The 13,613-nt window shown below is 41.7% G+C and overlaps 1 protein-coding gene across 1 annotated transcript in view; it reads right to left on the minus strand.

Moving 5' to 3' along the window:
- The window catches only part of TMOD3 (tropomodulin 3), a 70,122-nt gene extending 65,108 nt beyond the window's left edge, over positions 1–5,014 (minus strand). The window contains exon 1 of the mRNA XM_072622750.1: positions 4,847–5,014. The gene's annotated coding sequence lies outside the window, so the exon portion shown is untranslated. The remainder of the gene's footprint in view (positions 1–4,846) is intronic.
- Positions 5,015–13,613: the final 8,599 nt, after the last annotated feature.

Consider the following 13,613-nt stretch of genomic DNA (forward strand, 5'->3'; position numbering starts at 1 on the left):
ATGAGGAAGGCAAACTCACCCAAATATCAGAAAGGCAAAGCAACTTCCTGGGTACAGCTCAGTAACCATGTGTAAAAGAATCTTACTATTCAGTCTGACAGTAGTTACTTTAATTAAATTCCTTTATTGATATTTTAACTTTCTCTATATACACACACACTTTTACTCTGAACTAGACACCAAACAAAATGAGCATTTCCATTTACAAACTAAAAGAGGATTATATTTGTAAAACTATGGCTATCAATTACACATTGTCTGCTTTTCCCTTTAAGCATATAATAATAAGATCAATAAGTGACCTTCAAAGTTCTCTTGCTTCTCTGTATTTCTATTCTTTCCAGTGCATTTTTTAAAAATGCTTTAACAATCCTCTTTTCTTTCTTGACAACCCTATCCCTAGGCTTCCCCCTCTTTCTAACTCCCTCCACTCAAAAAAAATTGAAAAAAAAAACCACTTGTAACAAATATGTATCAGAAAGGTCCGAAAATGTAGGTTTCATAGCCCACCTTGAGTCAATGACCTCTTTGTCAGGGGGTGAGCAGCACACTTCCTTAGCAATCCTCTGGAATCACGGTTAGTTTAGCTACTATTTTCATCACAGAACTTAAGTCTTTCAAAGTTATTTTAGAAAAACCCTTTGAAATACAAATAATTTTTTACCTTTCCTTTTCTAGGAAAAATATAAATGGAAAAAATTTTTGGCTCAGTCTCAGCCTATTTCCAGCATGGAACAGGGATTCAGAGAGAGTTTACAATTTAGTAAGAATAAGAATGTCTAGATTTTACTACCATGCAAAGTTCTAACTCTAATGAGGCTTCATTTCTGTTGTTAAGGTGAGTTTCCAGATATAACAGTCAAATTCTCAGATATAATAGTCAAATATAAGTGATTTGGGCATCTTCCATAATTTTATGTTATTATAAACAATCAGTGACTACAGATAAACTGTTTCATAAAATATTTTATTTACGAGTATAGTTCTAGCCTTAGAGTCAAGAAGAACCTGGGTTTGAAAGCTCCTTGACATGCTGGCTGTCCATAGGCAAGTCACTTACTTTCTCTAATCTCAGTTTCCTCATCTGTAAAATAGGGATATTAATACCAACAGTATCTATCTCACATGGTTAGAATAAGATCAAAAGTGCAGAGTTTTAGAAATGCTAAAGTGCTACATAAATGGCAGTTGTTATTTTTATCGAAATTTTAATTCTTCACTTTTTCCTAATATGGTGTTTGTCATGTTGTAGACAGTGGATCACTAGTGGCTCAACGGCTTCCTAGTAGCTCTCATATTTCCCTTTCTTTCTGCTTTATACTCTTGGTGTAAGAAATATGGATAAAAAAAGGTAACAATTAGGTGAGAAGAAACAGAGAAGAGATAAATCAAGAAATGACGAGGAAAGTTCTGACAACAACAGTTCATTTTCCACTGACACTCGTTTCTGAACCTAAGAATCCGTCTGTCATCCCTGTTCTCACTCTCATTCCTTCTTCTGGCTTTCAGTCTCTCCCTCTGCCAAATCATGACTGATATTTACCTAACAATTAGGTTTATAAATGTTTTATAGATATAATATCTCACTTGATCTTCATGGCAACCCTGTGAGGTAGGCACTACTATAGTTATTATTTTTCCAGATGGCCTAAAAGGCTTAGAAAAAGGGTCCTGCTCATGGCACACAACTAATAAGCAAAAATGGGATTGGAGCATGGGTCTCTTCCGAGAGGTACCTGCCCTCAAGAAGCTCACAGTGTAATAGAAGAGACAGCAAGCATACAGGTATGTATAAACAAGCTACATTCAGGATGAATAGGAAATAATTAACAGAGGGAAGGCACTGGGAAAAACTTCCTGTAGAAGGCAGAATTTTTGGTTGGGACTTGAAGGAAGCCAGGGGTCTCTTTCTTCTTCCTCTGTCTCATTTATATCTCTAACAGTTGGGAAGAACCACAAAAGTCTTCTTCTTCAACCCCACCAATGCTCTCTACAAGAGAGGCTCTTACCATGGAGTCTAGTGACAGATTTCAGGGGGTCTGTGAACTCAGATGGGAAAAAAACATTGCATACTTATTTTCACTGAGCTCTAACTGAAATTTAGCATTTCTTTACATTATGAATGTAGGCAGCATTGTTCTGAGAAGGGTTCCATAGACTTCACCAGACTGCCAAAGGGTCCATGTTATAATCCCTTCTCTCTAACAATTCCAACAAGTGTATCATTAAGACTCTACTTAATGGGAAACTAATTCTTAAGGAGAACCATTGCACTTTTGGAAAGCTCTAAGAGTCAAGAAGTCTCTCCTCTACTGAACTGAAATTTTTATCATCTCCCTTCCATCTTTTCTTCTCTGGTTTAAACCCTAATTCTTTTAAAGCATTCCCAATATGACATGATTTCACTTCCCTACCCCACCCCAGATGCCCTCCTCTGGACATACTTCAGAAGCATTAAGATAGTTAAGTAATTTCTCCAGGAAAAGGGATATATTCTCTAGTATTCCTTACCCCAAACCATCAAGGTCACCTTGCCTTAACGTTAGTGCCCTCTAACATTATCTCCAATTTATCTTGTGTATATCTAGTTTGACTGTTGTCTTCATTAGATTGTGAGCTCTTTGGGCCCATGGATTAGGTTTTTGTTTTGGATTTGTATTCCTGGCACTTAGCACAGTGCCTGGCACACAGAAGGAACTTCATAAATGCTAGTTAACTTGACTTACTTGTCTCACTAAACATTATGATTCCTCTTCTCTCTCCCTTCCCCAACTGGAAGGCAAGGATTAACAAGTGAAGACTGTTGAAGAATGTGATGAAAGGGAGAGCATACAGGATTTGTAGTCAAAGACCATGGTTCAAATCCTAAATCTGCCGCTTACTATCTATGTGACCTTTAACAAATCATTACACCTCCCTCAGTTTCCTCCTTTGTAAAATAAGGGAAATTTGGACCTGATGAATTTTATGGCTCATCCCAGACCTAAATTTATGATCCTAAAATGCAGTCTGTGAAGATGGCAACCTAACTGACCTAATCCTCATTTAGAAAAGGAAATGAACCCTGTTGCCTCTTGGGTTGTGACAGTCCTGACAAAGTCAAAGGAAACCTCCCTTCAGTTCAGGCTAATCTCTTTTAAACTTGACACCTACAGTATCAATGCTTACTAGATACTTGCACCTGGATGTCCTATCGCTATCTCAAACACAACCTATCCAAACTGATTATCTCCCCCACCCCCCAAATTTGCTCTAGTGAAATTGTTAAAAACTACTACATACCATATTTCCTATTTGAGAAAAGAATCAGATAAGAATGAGTAGTATTTTAGGCATGAAATTATGAATATTCCCCTAATGAACTGCTTCTAAATCGCTTTCATAAACTGAAGGGATAGGTGTACAAAACCAGGGGCAGTCAGGTGGCACATTTGACAGAACGCTGGGTCTGGAGTCAGAAGGCTCATCTTCCTGAGTTCAAATCTGAACTCACACTACCTGTGGGACCTTGAGTAAGTCCCTTAACCCTGCTTGTCTCAGTTTCCTCATTTGTAAAATGAACTGGAGAAGGAAATGGCAAAGCACTTCAGAACCTCTGCCAAGAACACCTCAAATGGGGTCATGGTGAGTCCTACATGACTGAACAACAGGAAATGAGGCAGGGAAAGGGAGCATGGTAGGGTGGGAAAAGGAGTGGATTTGGAGTCAGAAGACATGAATTTTAATCTCAGTGAGGGTAAGCAACCATTGGATCTGAGTTTTAGTTTCCCCATCTGTCAAATGCAGTTACTAGTCCTTGCAGCAGGAATAACCTCAGTCATAGTGTGGAGAGCACTCTGTAAACTCTACAGTCTTGGTGCAGTTTTACACTCTCAAGGCTGGAAACTGCACTAAGACCTTTGAGGCACTCTACATGTGTGCCTGTTGAGAGAAGAAAATAACAGACTGAAAGGCTTTAAAAACAGGAAAGACCTCCGGCCAGTCCTCTCCCCATTTTACAGCTCGATTCAACGTGCCTTTATTAAGGCATGCTGCATACAAGACACTTTTTGTTACCACATGCAGGGTACCCGCTCCTTTGCCCATCCCAGGCCAGCGGCACGGTATGCCTGGCGCCCAGTGCAGGCACTTAGCAAAGGCCCGCTGGCTGTAAAGGGGCCAGCCCGCAGGGAGCTGACGTTCTCAGAATCAGGAGATTTGGGCTTTTCCTCCTCCAGGAAATGGAACGCGGAGCCTACCAGGCAATGTTTGGGGTGAGGGTGAGAAGGTGGGTGAAGGGGCGACTCCCAGGCCACCTGCTCGGGGCAAACGCCCGTCGGGCAGCACTCGCAAGGACAGGTACGGACCCTGGGCGCCCGGGGCGTGCCCGCGCTCGGATGTCCTGGGGAGGCTCGGACCTTCTCGTCCCCGAAGCCTGGAAGCCACCCTCCCCGGAACAATGGCCGGGCACCTGGGCGTTCTACCTGGGAACCAGGACCGTCCAGACACCTGGCCGGGCTGCACGCTGCGCGCCCACCTGGTCAGACGGGCGCCCGTGCGGGCCGGGCCGGGCTGGGGAGCCGAGCCGGACCGAGCCGGGCCGGGCCGGGAGCTGCCCCCCCCGCCGGCCGCAGCCCGGACCGCCCGGCCCCCCGGGGCGCGCGGGCCACGCCCAGCCGCCCCACTTCCCCCGGCGCCCGCCGGATGCGCCCCCCGAAAGGCCGCCGGCCGCTCCCCGGAGCCGGCGGCGGCGGAGCCCGCGGGGAGAGGAGGAAGTCGAGGCGAGGCGAGGCGAGAGCGCCGCTCCCTCCGCGCCACCAGGGCCGGGGGCACGCCGACTTCCTGGAAGGGCCCGGGGGGCGCTTACCTGCCGGCTGCCAGGGCTGCCAGTCGCCGCCGCCGCCCACTTCCCCGGTCTCCAGCCCCGGGGGCTCCGCTCAGACCCCGCCGCCCGAGCCGCTCAGCACGGCACCAAGTCCTACCCGGCTCCTCGCAAGGGCTCGTGCCCCCTCCCGCCGTGCCCGCCCGCGCGTGCGCACACGCGGCTCTCGGTGGCGGGGCGTCATGGGAATTGTAGTCCCGTAAGAGATGGGCGTGACCAGTCCCTGCGATCAGAAGTTTAAAACTGGAGGGGACTGTAGATAACCAAGGAGGCCCCTCCCCCTCTTTTTACAGATGAGGAAACTGAGGCACGGGGAGGTTACATAACTCACCCAGGCTCCCGTAACTAGCCTGGGATCGGAAGTTTAGAAAACTGTAGGGGTTTGGAATTTAGCGAATATGAAGTCCACCCCCCACCCTCCCCTTTTACAGATGAGTAAACTGAGGCACAGGGAGGTTAAATGACTCAGTCGGGGTCACACAGTCAGAGCAGGATCCTAGTTTGGAAAGGTAAGTAATTTTGTGTGCTTACATAACACTTTTAAGATCTACAAAGACCTTTGAGTTAGGGAAACTGAGGCTTAGGAGTTGAGTGACTTGAGGAGGCTTATACAGATTCCAGTTTCAACCAAATTCAATAAACATTTATTAAAGAACACAAATTTTGCTAGGGCATACAGGTGATGAAGTGGTAGAATCCTAGGGCTCGACTCAGGAGGACCTGAGTTCAAATCCAGCCTCAGATACTTACTGTATGACCCCAAGCAGGTCACTTAAACCTGTTTGCCTCAATTTCCTCATCTGTAAAATGAGCTGGAGAAGGAAAGGGCAAACCACTTCAGCATCTTTGCCAAGAAAACCCCAAATGGGGTCAGGAAGAGGAAAAAGTAAACGAATTTTTGCTACAAAAGGTCCCCCCTAGTCACTAGGGATTGTCAAGTCCAACTCTTCTCAACCTCATTGAGGTTTTTTTCTTGGCAAAGATTCTGGAATGGTTTGCCTTTTCCTTCTCCAGCTCACTTTACAGATGAGGAAACTGAGGCAAACAGGGTTAAGTAACTTGCCAGTAAGTGAGGCATAACTGGGGATACAAAGACAAAAAGGAAGTCCTCGATCTCAAGAAGAGTCCTATATTCTTCTGGATTTGAATCCGGGACTTCATTACAGTTCCTTGTGGATAACATTTGGTATTCACACAGCACTTTACAGCTTACAAGGCACCTTACAGGTATCATCAAGGAACAGACATTTGTTAAATGTCTACTGTGTGTCCAGGCACCGTGCTTGGCATTAGGTAAAAAAGGACAAAAGGTCCTCAAGGACCCCACCTTCAACTGGGATAAGAACAGGGACACACATCCTGTACGGGCAGATTAGAGGGAAGGATAGTAGCTCCTACTCAAACAGAAAACTCCTTACTCAATGCTTGTATTTTATGTGGACTTTAAATTCACCCTGACCTTAGAGAGGCTTAAATCTCTAGGGTCTGCTGCTTTTCATAGTCAGGGGTCATGCCTCCGGTTGCAGCTGCCAGAGGATGATGTCAACTATTCTAAAATTCTTGTGGGGATACGTGCAAAAAATTACTCATACAAAAATTAAGGTCTAAACAAGGCTTAAATCTGGTAGGAAATCACTACTTGGGTGTGGTGTTTCAAGGGGTTGCCAAGGATATGAACTCAGAGAATATATGTTAACTCTTTCTCTCCCACTTCCTTTTTGGCTTCTCCCCACTGGGCTTTATCTTTTCCAGCCCAATTTTATTTTTAAATTTAACACAACAAACTTAAAACATTCAACACTTAAAAATTTTTTAAATTCAATGCTTTTTACAAATTTAAAAATGGAAAACCAATGATTTTTAAACTATTTTTTAATATTTTAATTTTAATAAAATTAGTATTTCAAATAACTTTAAGTCAGTAAGGTTATACAGGTCTCTAGGGAAGTATTACTTATTGCTGAGTCACTACTTTCCACAAGTTCTTATTAGAGTTCTGTTATCTTCTTTGAACTTTATGAAATGTGCGCTTACAAAGAGGTTTGGTATCACAACCCTATGTGATATCATTTCGTCAAATTTCCTGGTTTTCTGAGTGGAAGCAATGAGCCAGAGATGTGAGAAATGCTTCAAAGTGTGTCCAAGCCCTACGTGTCATGTGAAAGCCTCTGACACAGGCTGTACTCACTGACCTTTTGTGTACATTCAGTTCTATCTATTGGATCACAATTCTATTATATGCCAGGGACTATTTAAATCTCACTTTTTGTTGTCCCAGTGCCTACATCAGAAGGAGCCAGTGACATCTTATCTCCCTTTTTGAGATATTTTGAGAACACAGTTTGATTTGAATAAGCCGGCGCACCTAACCCAGGGGAAAGTAGAAGGTAGAGGAGTAATTAGGTTTAGAGCAGGATGCTTCTCCTAAACCCCAGATATGAGAAGGAGATGCACTGTCCAGATGCTGGAGGATAGATGAAATAAAAAGTGTCACTGTGAGGCTACATTGTGTTGGAGGGAGAGAATGGCTTGTAATATGAACTCTAGTGACTAGTCCCTGCAAAGCCTCTGATGAGTCATAGGGCTTGGGACTGTGTGTGTTTAAAAAAAAAGCTTAAGGTTACTTACTAAAAGGAAGATTCATTCTGAAAGTCAATAATTGTCTAGGAGATGGTCACTATACACAGACCGTATCTGTGTTGAGTTATTTTCTTTTGTTACAAGGCAAAGGGATATTTAGAAATGACTGTGATGTAAAAAGAAAAGACCAATAAAACTTCATTTTATTTTTACAAAAGAATCAAGAAGTTATGTCTTTGAATTGTAAGTACAACTAATGTTTCCCCTCCCCCCCCATACGGGGCATTACTAGAGAGCTGGTCCCCCTGGACAGGTACTGACCACCATCTGCTGGAGGCAAGGGTAGAAAATAGATCGTCAGCAGCATGCTCTTTAGCAGCAAAATAATCACCTCCTGGGAGTTAAAGATAGTTTCCAGAACAAGAGGGGAGAGGAAGGAAAGTTGAGAGCTCTAAGAAATGGAGCTGTAGAAAACAAGATGGTAGACTAACTATTAGTTGATGGTTGCTGAGGACAGATAGTTTCAGGAAAGAGAACCGTGGAGGGGACCAAGAAGGAACAGAGGCAGGGGAGCTGCAGTAACCTGCAGAGAAGTGATAAATGAGTGCTTTAAGCAGCAAGCACTACTTTGAAGACAGTGGGAAGCCCCAGTTTCGGGAGCAAATCCTGATCATCCCCCCTTCCCTATCCAGGGCAGTGTTGTAAGTTGTATGTTCTTACTCAGTGATAAGCATTATTACTTTTTATAGGCTCAGTTGAATTCTACCAGTTTCCATTAACTTATAAGTGAAACTATTCATGTTCTAGCCCGGATGATTGTAAATGGAATTGTCCTTGGAGGCGTGTCAGACACTAAAGTTCCAAGATAATCTGGATGTGGGCAATGAGCCAGACAGAGAAGGAGAGGCCCTGTGAGCACACCTGGGCGTTCATATCTGGAGGGTTCTCCTGACACAAGGGTGTCAGTTACATTGGTGCATTTTTCTGAGATTTGGGGGCTAATACTATAGTACTGATAATTAATGACTTATAATATACTTTAATTTCACTACTCTTTCCCCTGCCCCAGAACATTTCTTGATATTCTTGTCTATTTATATAAATTTATTTATATAATTTTATTTTTATTATGTTATATATTATATAAATATAAAATTTATAATTTTAACCAGTTGCATAAAGTTGCTCATTAATATTCTAATTGACATTGCATCATATTTACTATATTCCTTTACCCTCTCCCTGTGTATGAGTTTTGCTCTAATAGCTTACTTTTGATTTCTATCCTAATAGTATTGTAATTATTTTTATAAAGGTTTCACGTATATTTGCTTAAGTGAATACCAAATATCTGTCTTTGTTATGATGCTTCTATGGTACCATGATCCCAATGATGTAGTAAGAAGTATGAGATGACAGAGTAGCAGGAGGAGTTACACATGAACTCTCCTCTCACAAGTATTCCACATAAGTCTAGAAGACCAGATTAAGTTTTAATTGGAAAAATCTAAGGAAAAAATATCACAGTCTTTTATTTATTTATTTATTTTAGCCAAAGTGAGATCAGGGAGACAGAGAGGTCTGCAGACACTGGGGACAAAGTGTAGCCAGGAACAGGGAATAATCACCATGAGCAGACCCCAGAGTATACTTGAGCAAGAAGAAGTCTCAGGTCTGGCACAGAAGGGGCTGATCCTGTGTATGGAGCAGGGACAGATACTCACTGGCAGCTCTGGCACTTCTTAACAAATGCTGGGCCATAGATAAAGCATGAACTGAGAAGGAAAACTGCTCCTAGGGTTGGCAAGGAGTTTTGAGGTCCAGTGCAAGAGCAGTTCCAGACCCTAGTCTATGTACTGAGAAAAGATCAAGGATGAAAGTAAGCAGTAATTACGTGAATCTAACCCTGACCCTAATTCTAACACAAAGTCCAAAGTCAAGAAGCAAGGTTGAAATAATAAACAATCATAGAAAAAAAGAATCACACCAAAATGACCTATTATGGTGACAAATACAAACCCAGAAGACAAGAATAAATCCAAAACATCTACAAGCAAAGCCTCAAAAAAAAAATCAGTTTGGACACAAGTTCATCTAGAATTCCTGGAAGAGAGGAAGCAAGAATATTTTTTTTGAAGAACTAAAATGATTTTATAAATGAACTGAGAATGCTACAAGAAATAATGGGAAAAGAAATGAGAGTTATAGAAGAAAGAAGTGAGAATTAATAGTTTGGTGCAAGAGGTACAAAACTTTACCCAAGCAACAGATTCCTTGAAAATTAGAGCAGAGGGGTACAACCAAGATAGCGGAGCAGAAAGATGCACCTACTCTAGCTCTTCCCCCATAGCCCAGAAAATACCTGTGCAAAATGACCCTAAACAAATTCTAGAGCAGCAGAAGCCACAAAACGACAGAGTGAAAGAGATTTCCAGCTCAAGACAGCCTGGAAGGCTGACAAGAAAGGTCTATCACACCATGCAGTGAGCAGAGTGTAACCCAGCCTTGGCCTCGCAGCATGCCAAGGACAGGACTGGAGCAGGCCTCAGGGGGCAGAATCCCTGGCAGCAGCTGTGGTTCCCAGATTATTCAACCCACAAATAACAAAGATAGCTTCAAAGGTCAGTGAGAAAGCTCTTTCACCTGGGTGAGAAGGGAATGGGGTCTGACCCCAGTGGCCCCAGGGAGGCAGCTGTTGCTGTGGCACAGCATCCATTTTAAGATCCCTCAGCCTAAAGCCACTGGGGGAATTGAGCAGCTCATCTGAATCTCAGCCCTGAGTGGCAGCCCTAGGGTGAGGAGGAGCACTGGCCTGGTGGACCTGGTGGAGGCTCAGGAGAGGGAATTCTACTCACAGATACTGGGCAAAGAAGCTGGTGGTTGCTCCCAGACCAGAGCACAGGCCAGGAGAGGAGTAAACTCCTCTCCCTTGATTGTGCCACCTTTCAGGAGCTGAGAACTTAGGTCCCTAGAGTATACCCTCTACCTGACAAAGGACTCAAAAGTCAAGTAACAGGCTGGGAAAATGCCCAAAAAAGGGGAAAAAAATAAGACTATAGAAGGTTACTTTCTTGATGAACAAGTATTTTCTTCCATCCTTTCCGATGAGGAAGAACAATGCTTACCATCAGAGGAAGACATAAAAGTCAAGGCTTCTACTTCCAAAACCTCCAATATAAATATGAATTGGTCTCAGGTCATGAACAAGCTCAAAAAGGATTTTGAAAATCAAGTAAGAGAGGTGGAGGAAAAATTGGGAAGAGAAATGAGAGCAAAGCAGGAAAATCATGAAAAGCAAGTCAACAGCTTGCTAAAGGAGACCCCAAAAAATGTTGAAGAAAATAACACCTTTAAAAATAGATTAACTTTCATTCTCCAATTGATAAATGATCAAAGGATATGAACAGGCAGTTTTCAGAGGAAGAAATTAAAGATGTCTATAGTGATATGAAAAAATGCTCTAAATCACTATTGATTAGAGTAATGCAAATCAAAACAACTCTAAGGTACCACATCACACCTATCAGATGGGCTAACATGACAAAACAGGAAGACGATAAATGTTGGAGAAGATGAGGGAGAGTTGGAACACATTCATTGTTAGTGGAGCTGTGAGCTGATCCAACCATGCTGGAGAGCAATTTAGAACTATGCCCAAAGGGCTACAAAAATTTGCATACCCTTTAACCCAGCAATACCTCTCCTAGAACTGTATTGCCAAGAGATCATAAAAATGGGAAAGGGTCCCTACAAAAGTATTTATAGCAGCTCTCTTTGTGGTAGCCCAAAACTGGAAATCAAGGGAATGCCTATCACTTGGGGAATGGCTAAATAAATTGTGGTATATGACTGTAATGGAATACTATTGTGCTATAAGAAATGATGAACAGGAAGACTTCAGAGAGGCCTGAAAAGACTTATATGAACTGATGCTGAGTGAAGGGAGCAGAATCAGGAGAACTTTGGACACAGCAACAACCACAGTGTTGGGAATTTTTCTGATAGACTTAGTAGTTCATTGCAATGCAAGGACTTAAATAATTCCCAAAGGTCTCTTAAGGCAAAATGCCTTCCACATCCACATGGAATTTGATCACGGAATGAAGCAGACCATTTTCTTTTGTATTATGTTTTGTTTTATGATTTCTCCCATTCATTTTAATTCTTCTATGCAACATGTCTAAGGTAAAAATGTATTTAATAGGAATGTATGTGTAGAATCTATATAAAACTGTGTGCCATCTCAGGGAGGGAATGGGAACGTATGGGGGAAGAGAAGAGGGAGGGGAAAAAATCTAAGATCTATGGAAGTGATTGTAGAACACTGAAAATAATAATAATAATGATAAAAATAAAAATAAACTAATCCAATTGGCAAAAGAGGTCCAAAAAGCCAATGAGGAGAAGAATGCTTTAAAAAGTAGAATTAGTCAAATGGAAAATGAAGGTCAGAAGCTCACTGAAGAAAACAGTTCTTTAAAAATTAGAATGGAGAAGATGGAACCTAATGACTTTATGAGAAACCAAGAAATTACAAAATAAAACCAAAAGAATGAAAAAATAGAAGATAATATGAAATATCTCATTGGAAAAACAACTGACCTGGAAAACAACTCCAGGAGAGACAATTTGAAAATTATGAGGCTACCTGAAAGCCACAGTCAAAAAAAGAGCCTAGAAATCATCTTTCATGAAGTTATCAAGGAAAACTGCCTTGATATTCTAGAACCAGAGGGTAAAATAAATATTGAAAAAATCCACCGATCACTTCCTGAAAGAGATCTGAAAAGAAAAACTCCTAAGAATATTGTAGTGAGATTCCAGAGTTCCCAGGTCAAGGAGAAAATATTGCAAGTAGCCAGAAAAAAACAATTCAAGTATTGTGAAAATACAATCAGGATAACACAAGATCTAACAGCTTCGACATAAAGAGATCTAAGGGCTTGGAATAAGATATTCCAGAAGGCAAACAAACTAGAATTAAAACCAAGAATCATCTACCCAGAAAAAATGAATATAATACTTCAGGGGAAAAAATAATCATTCAATGAAATAGAAGGCTTGCAAGCATTCTTGATGAAAAAGACCAGAGTTGAATAGAAAATCTGACTTTCAGACGTTAGAATCAAGAGAAGCATGAAAAGGTAAATAAGAAGGAGAAATCATAAGGGACTTACTAAAGTTGAACTGTTTACATTCCTACATGGAAAGATAATATTTGGAACTCTTGAGACTTTTCTCAGTATCTGGGTAGTTGGAGGGATTATATACATATAGACAGAGGGCACAGGGTGAGTTGAATAGGAAGGGATGATATCTAAAGAATAATTAAGGGGCAAGAGAGGAATATATTGGGAGGAGAAAGAGAGAAATGCAATGGGGCAAATTATCTCTCATAAAAGAGGCAAGAGAAAGCTTTTTCAATGGAGGGGAAAAAAGGGGAGGTGGGAGGGAAAAAATGAAGCTTACTCTCATCACATTTGACTTAAGGAAAGAATAACATGAGCACTCAATTTGATATGAAAATCTATCTTACACTACAGGAAAGTAGGGGAGAAGGGGATAAATGGGTTGTGGGGGGATGATAGAAGGGAAGGCAAATGAGAGGAGGAAGTAATTAGAAGTAAACATTTTTGGGAAGGGACAAGGTCAAAAGAGAGAATAGAATAAATGGGGGGGTAGGATAGGATGGAGGGGAATATAGTAGTCTATCACAACATGAATATTATGAAAGTCATTTTCATAACTACACATGTATAGCCTTTTAGTGGTTTACTTTCTCAGTGGGGATGAGTGGGGAGGGAAGAAGGGAGAGAAGTTGGAACTCAAAAGTTTTAGGAACCAGTGTTGAGAATTGTTTTTGCATACAACAGGGAAATAAGAAATACAGGTAATAGGCTATAGAAATCTATCTTGCCCTGCAAGAAAAGAGAGAAGATGGGGATAAGGGAAGGGAGGGGTATGATAGAAGGGAGGGCAGATTGGGGGAAAGGGTGATCAGAATGCACAGTGTTTTGGGGTGGAGGGAGGGGTGAGATGGGGAGAAAATTTGGAACTTAAAAATCTTGTAGAGATGAATGTTGAAAACTAAAAATAAATTAATTTATTTAAAAAAAAGAAAATTAGACAGAGCAGCTAGAAATTAATGACTTCATGAGATAACACAAAGTAT

The sequence above is a fragment of the Notamacropus eugenii genome, chromosome 7 (genome assembly GCF_028372415.1).
Source record: "Notamacropus eugenii isolate mMacEug1 chromosome 7, mMacEug1.pri_v2, whole genome shotgun sequence".
NCBI classification, from domain to species: domain Eukaryota; kingdom Metazoa; phylum Chordata; class Mammalia; order Diprotodontia; family Macropodidae; genus Notamacropus; species Notamacropus eugenii.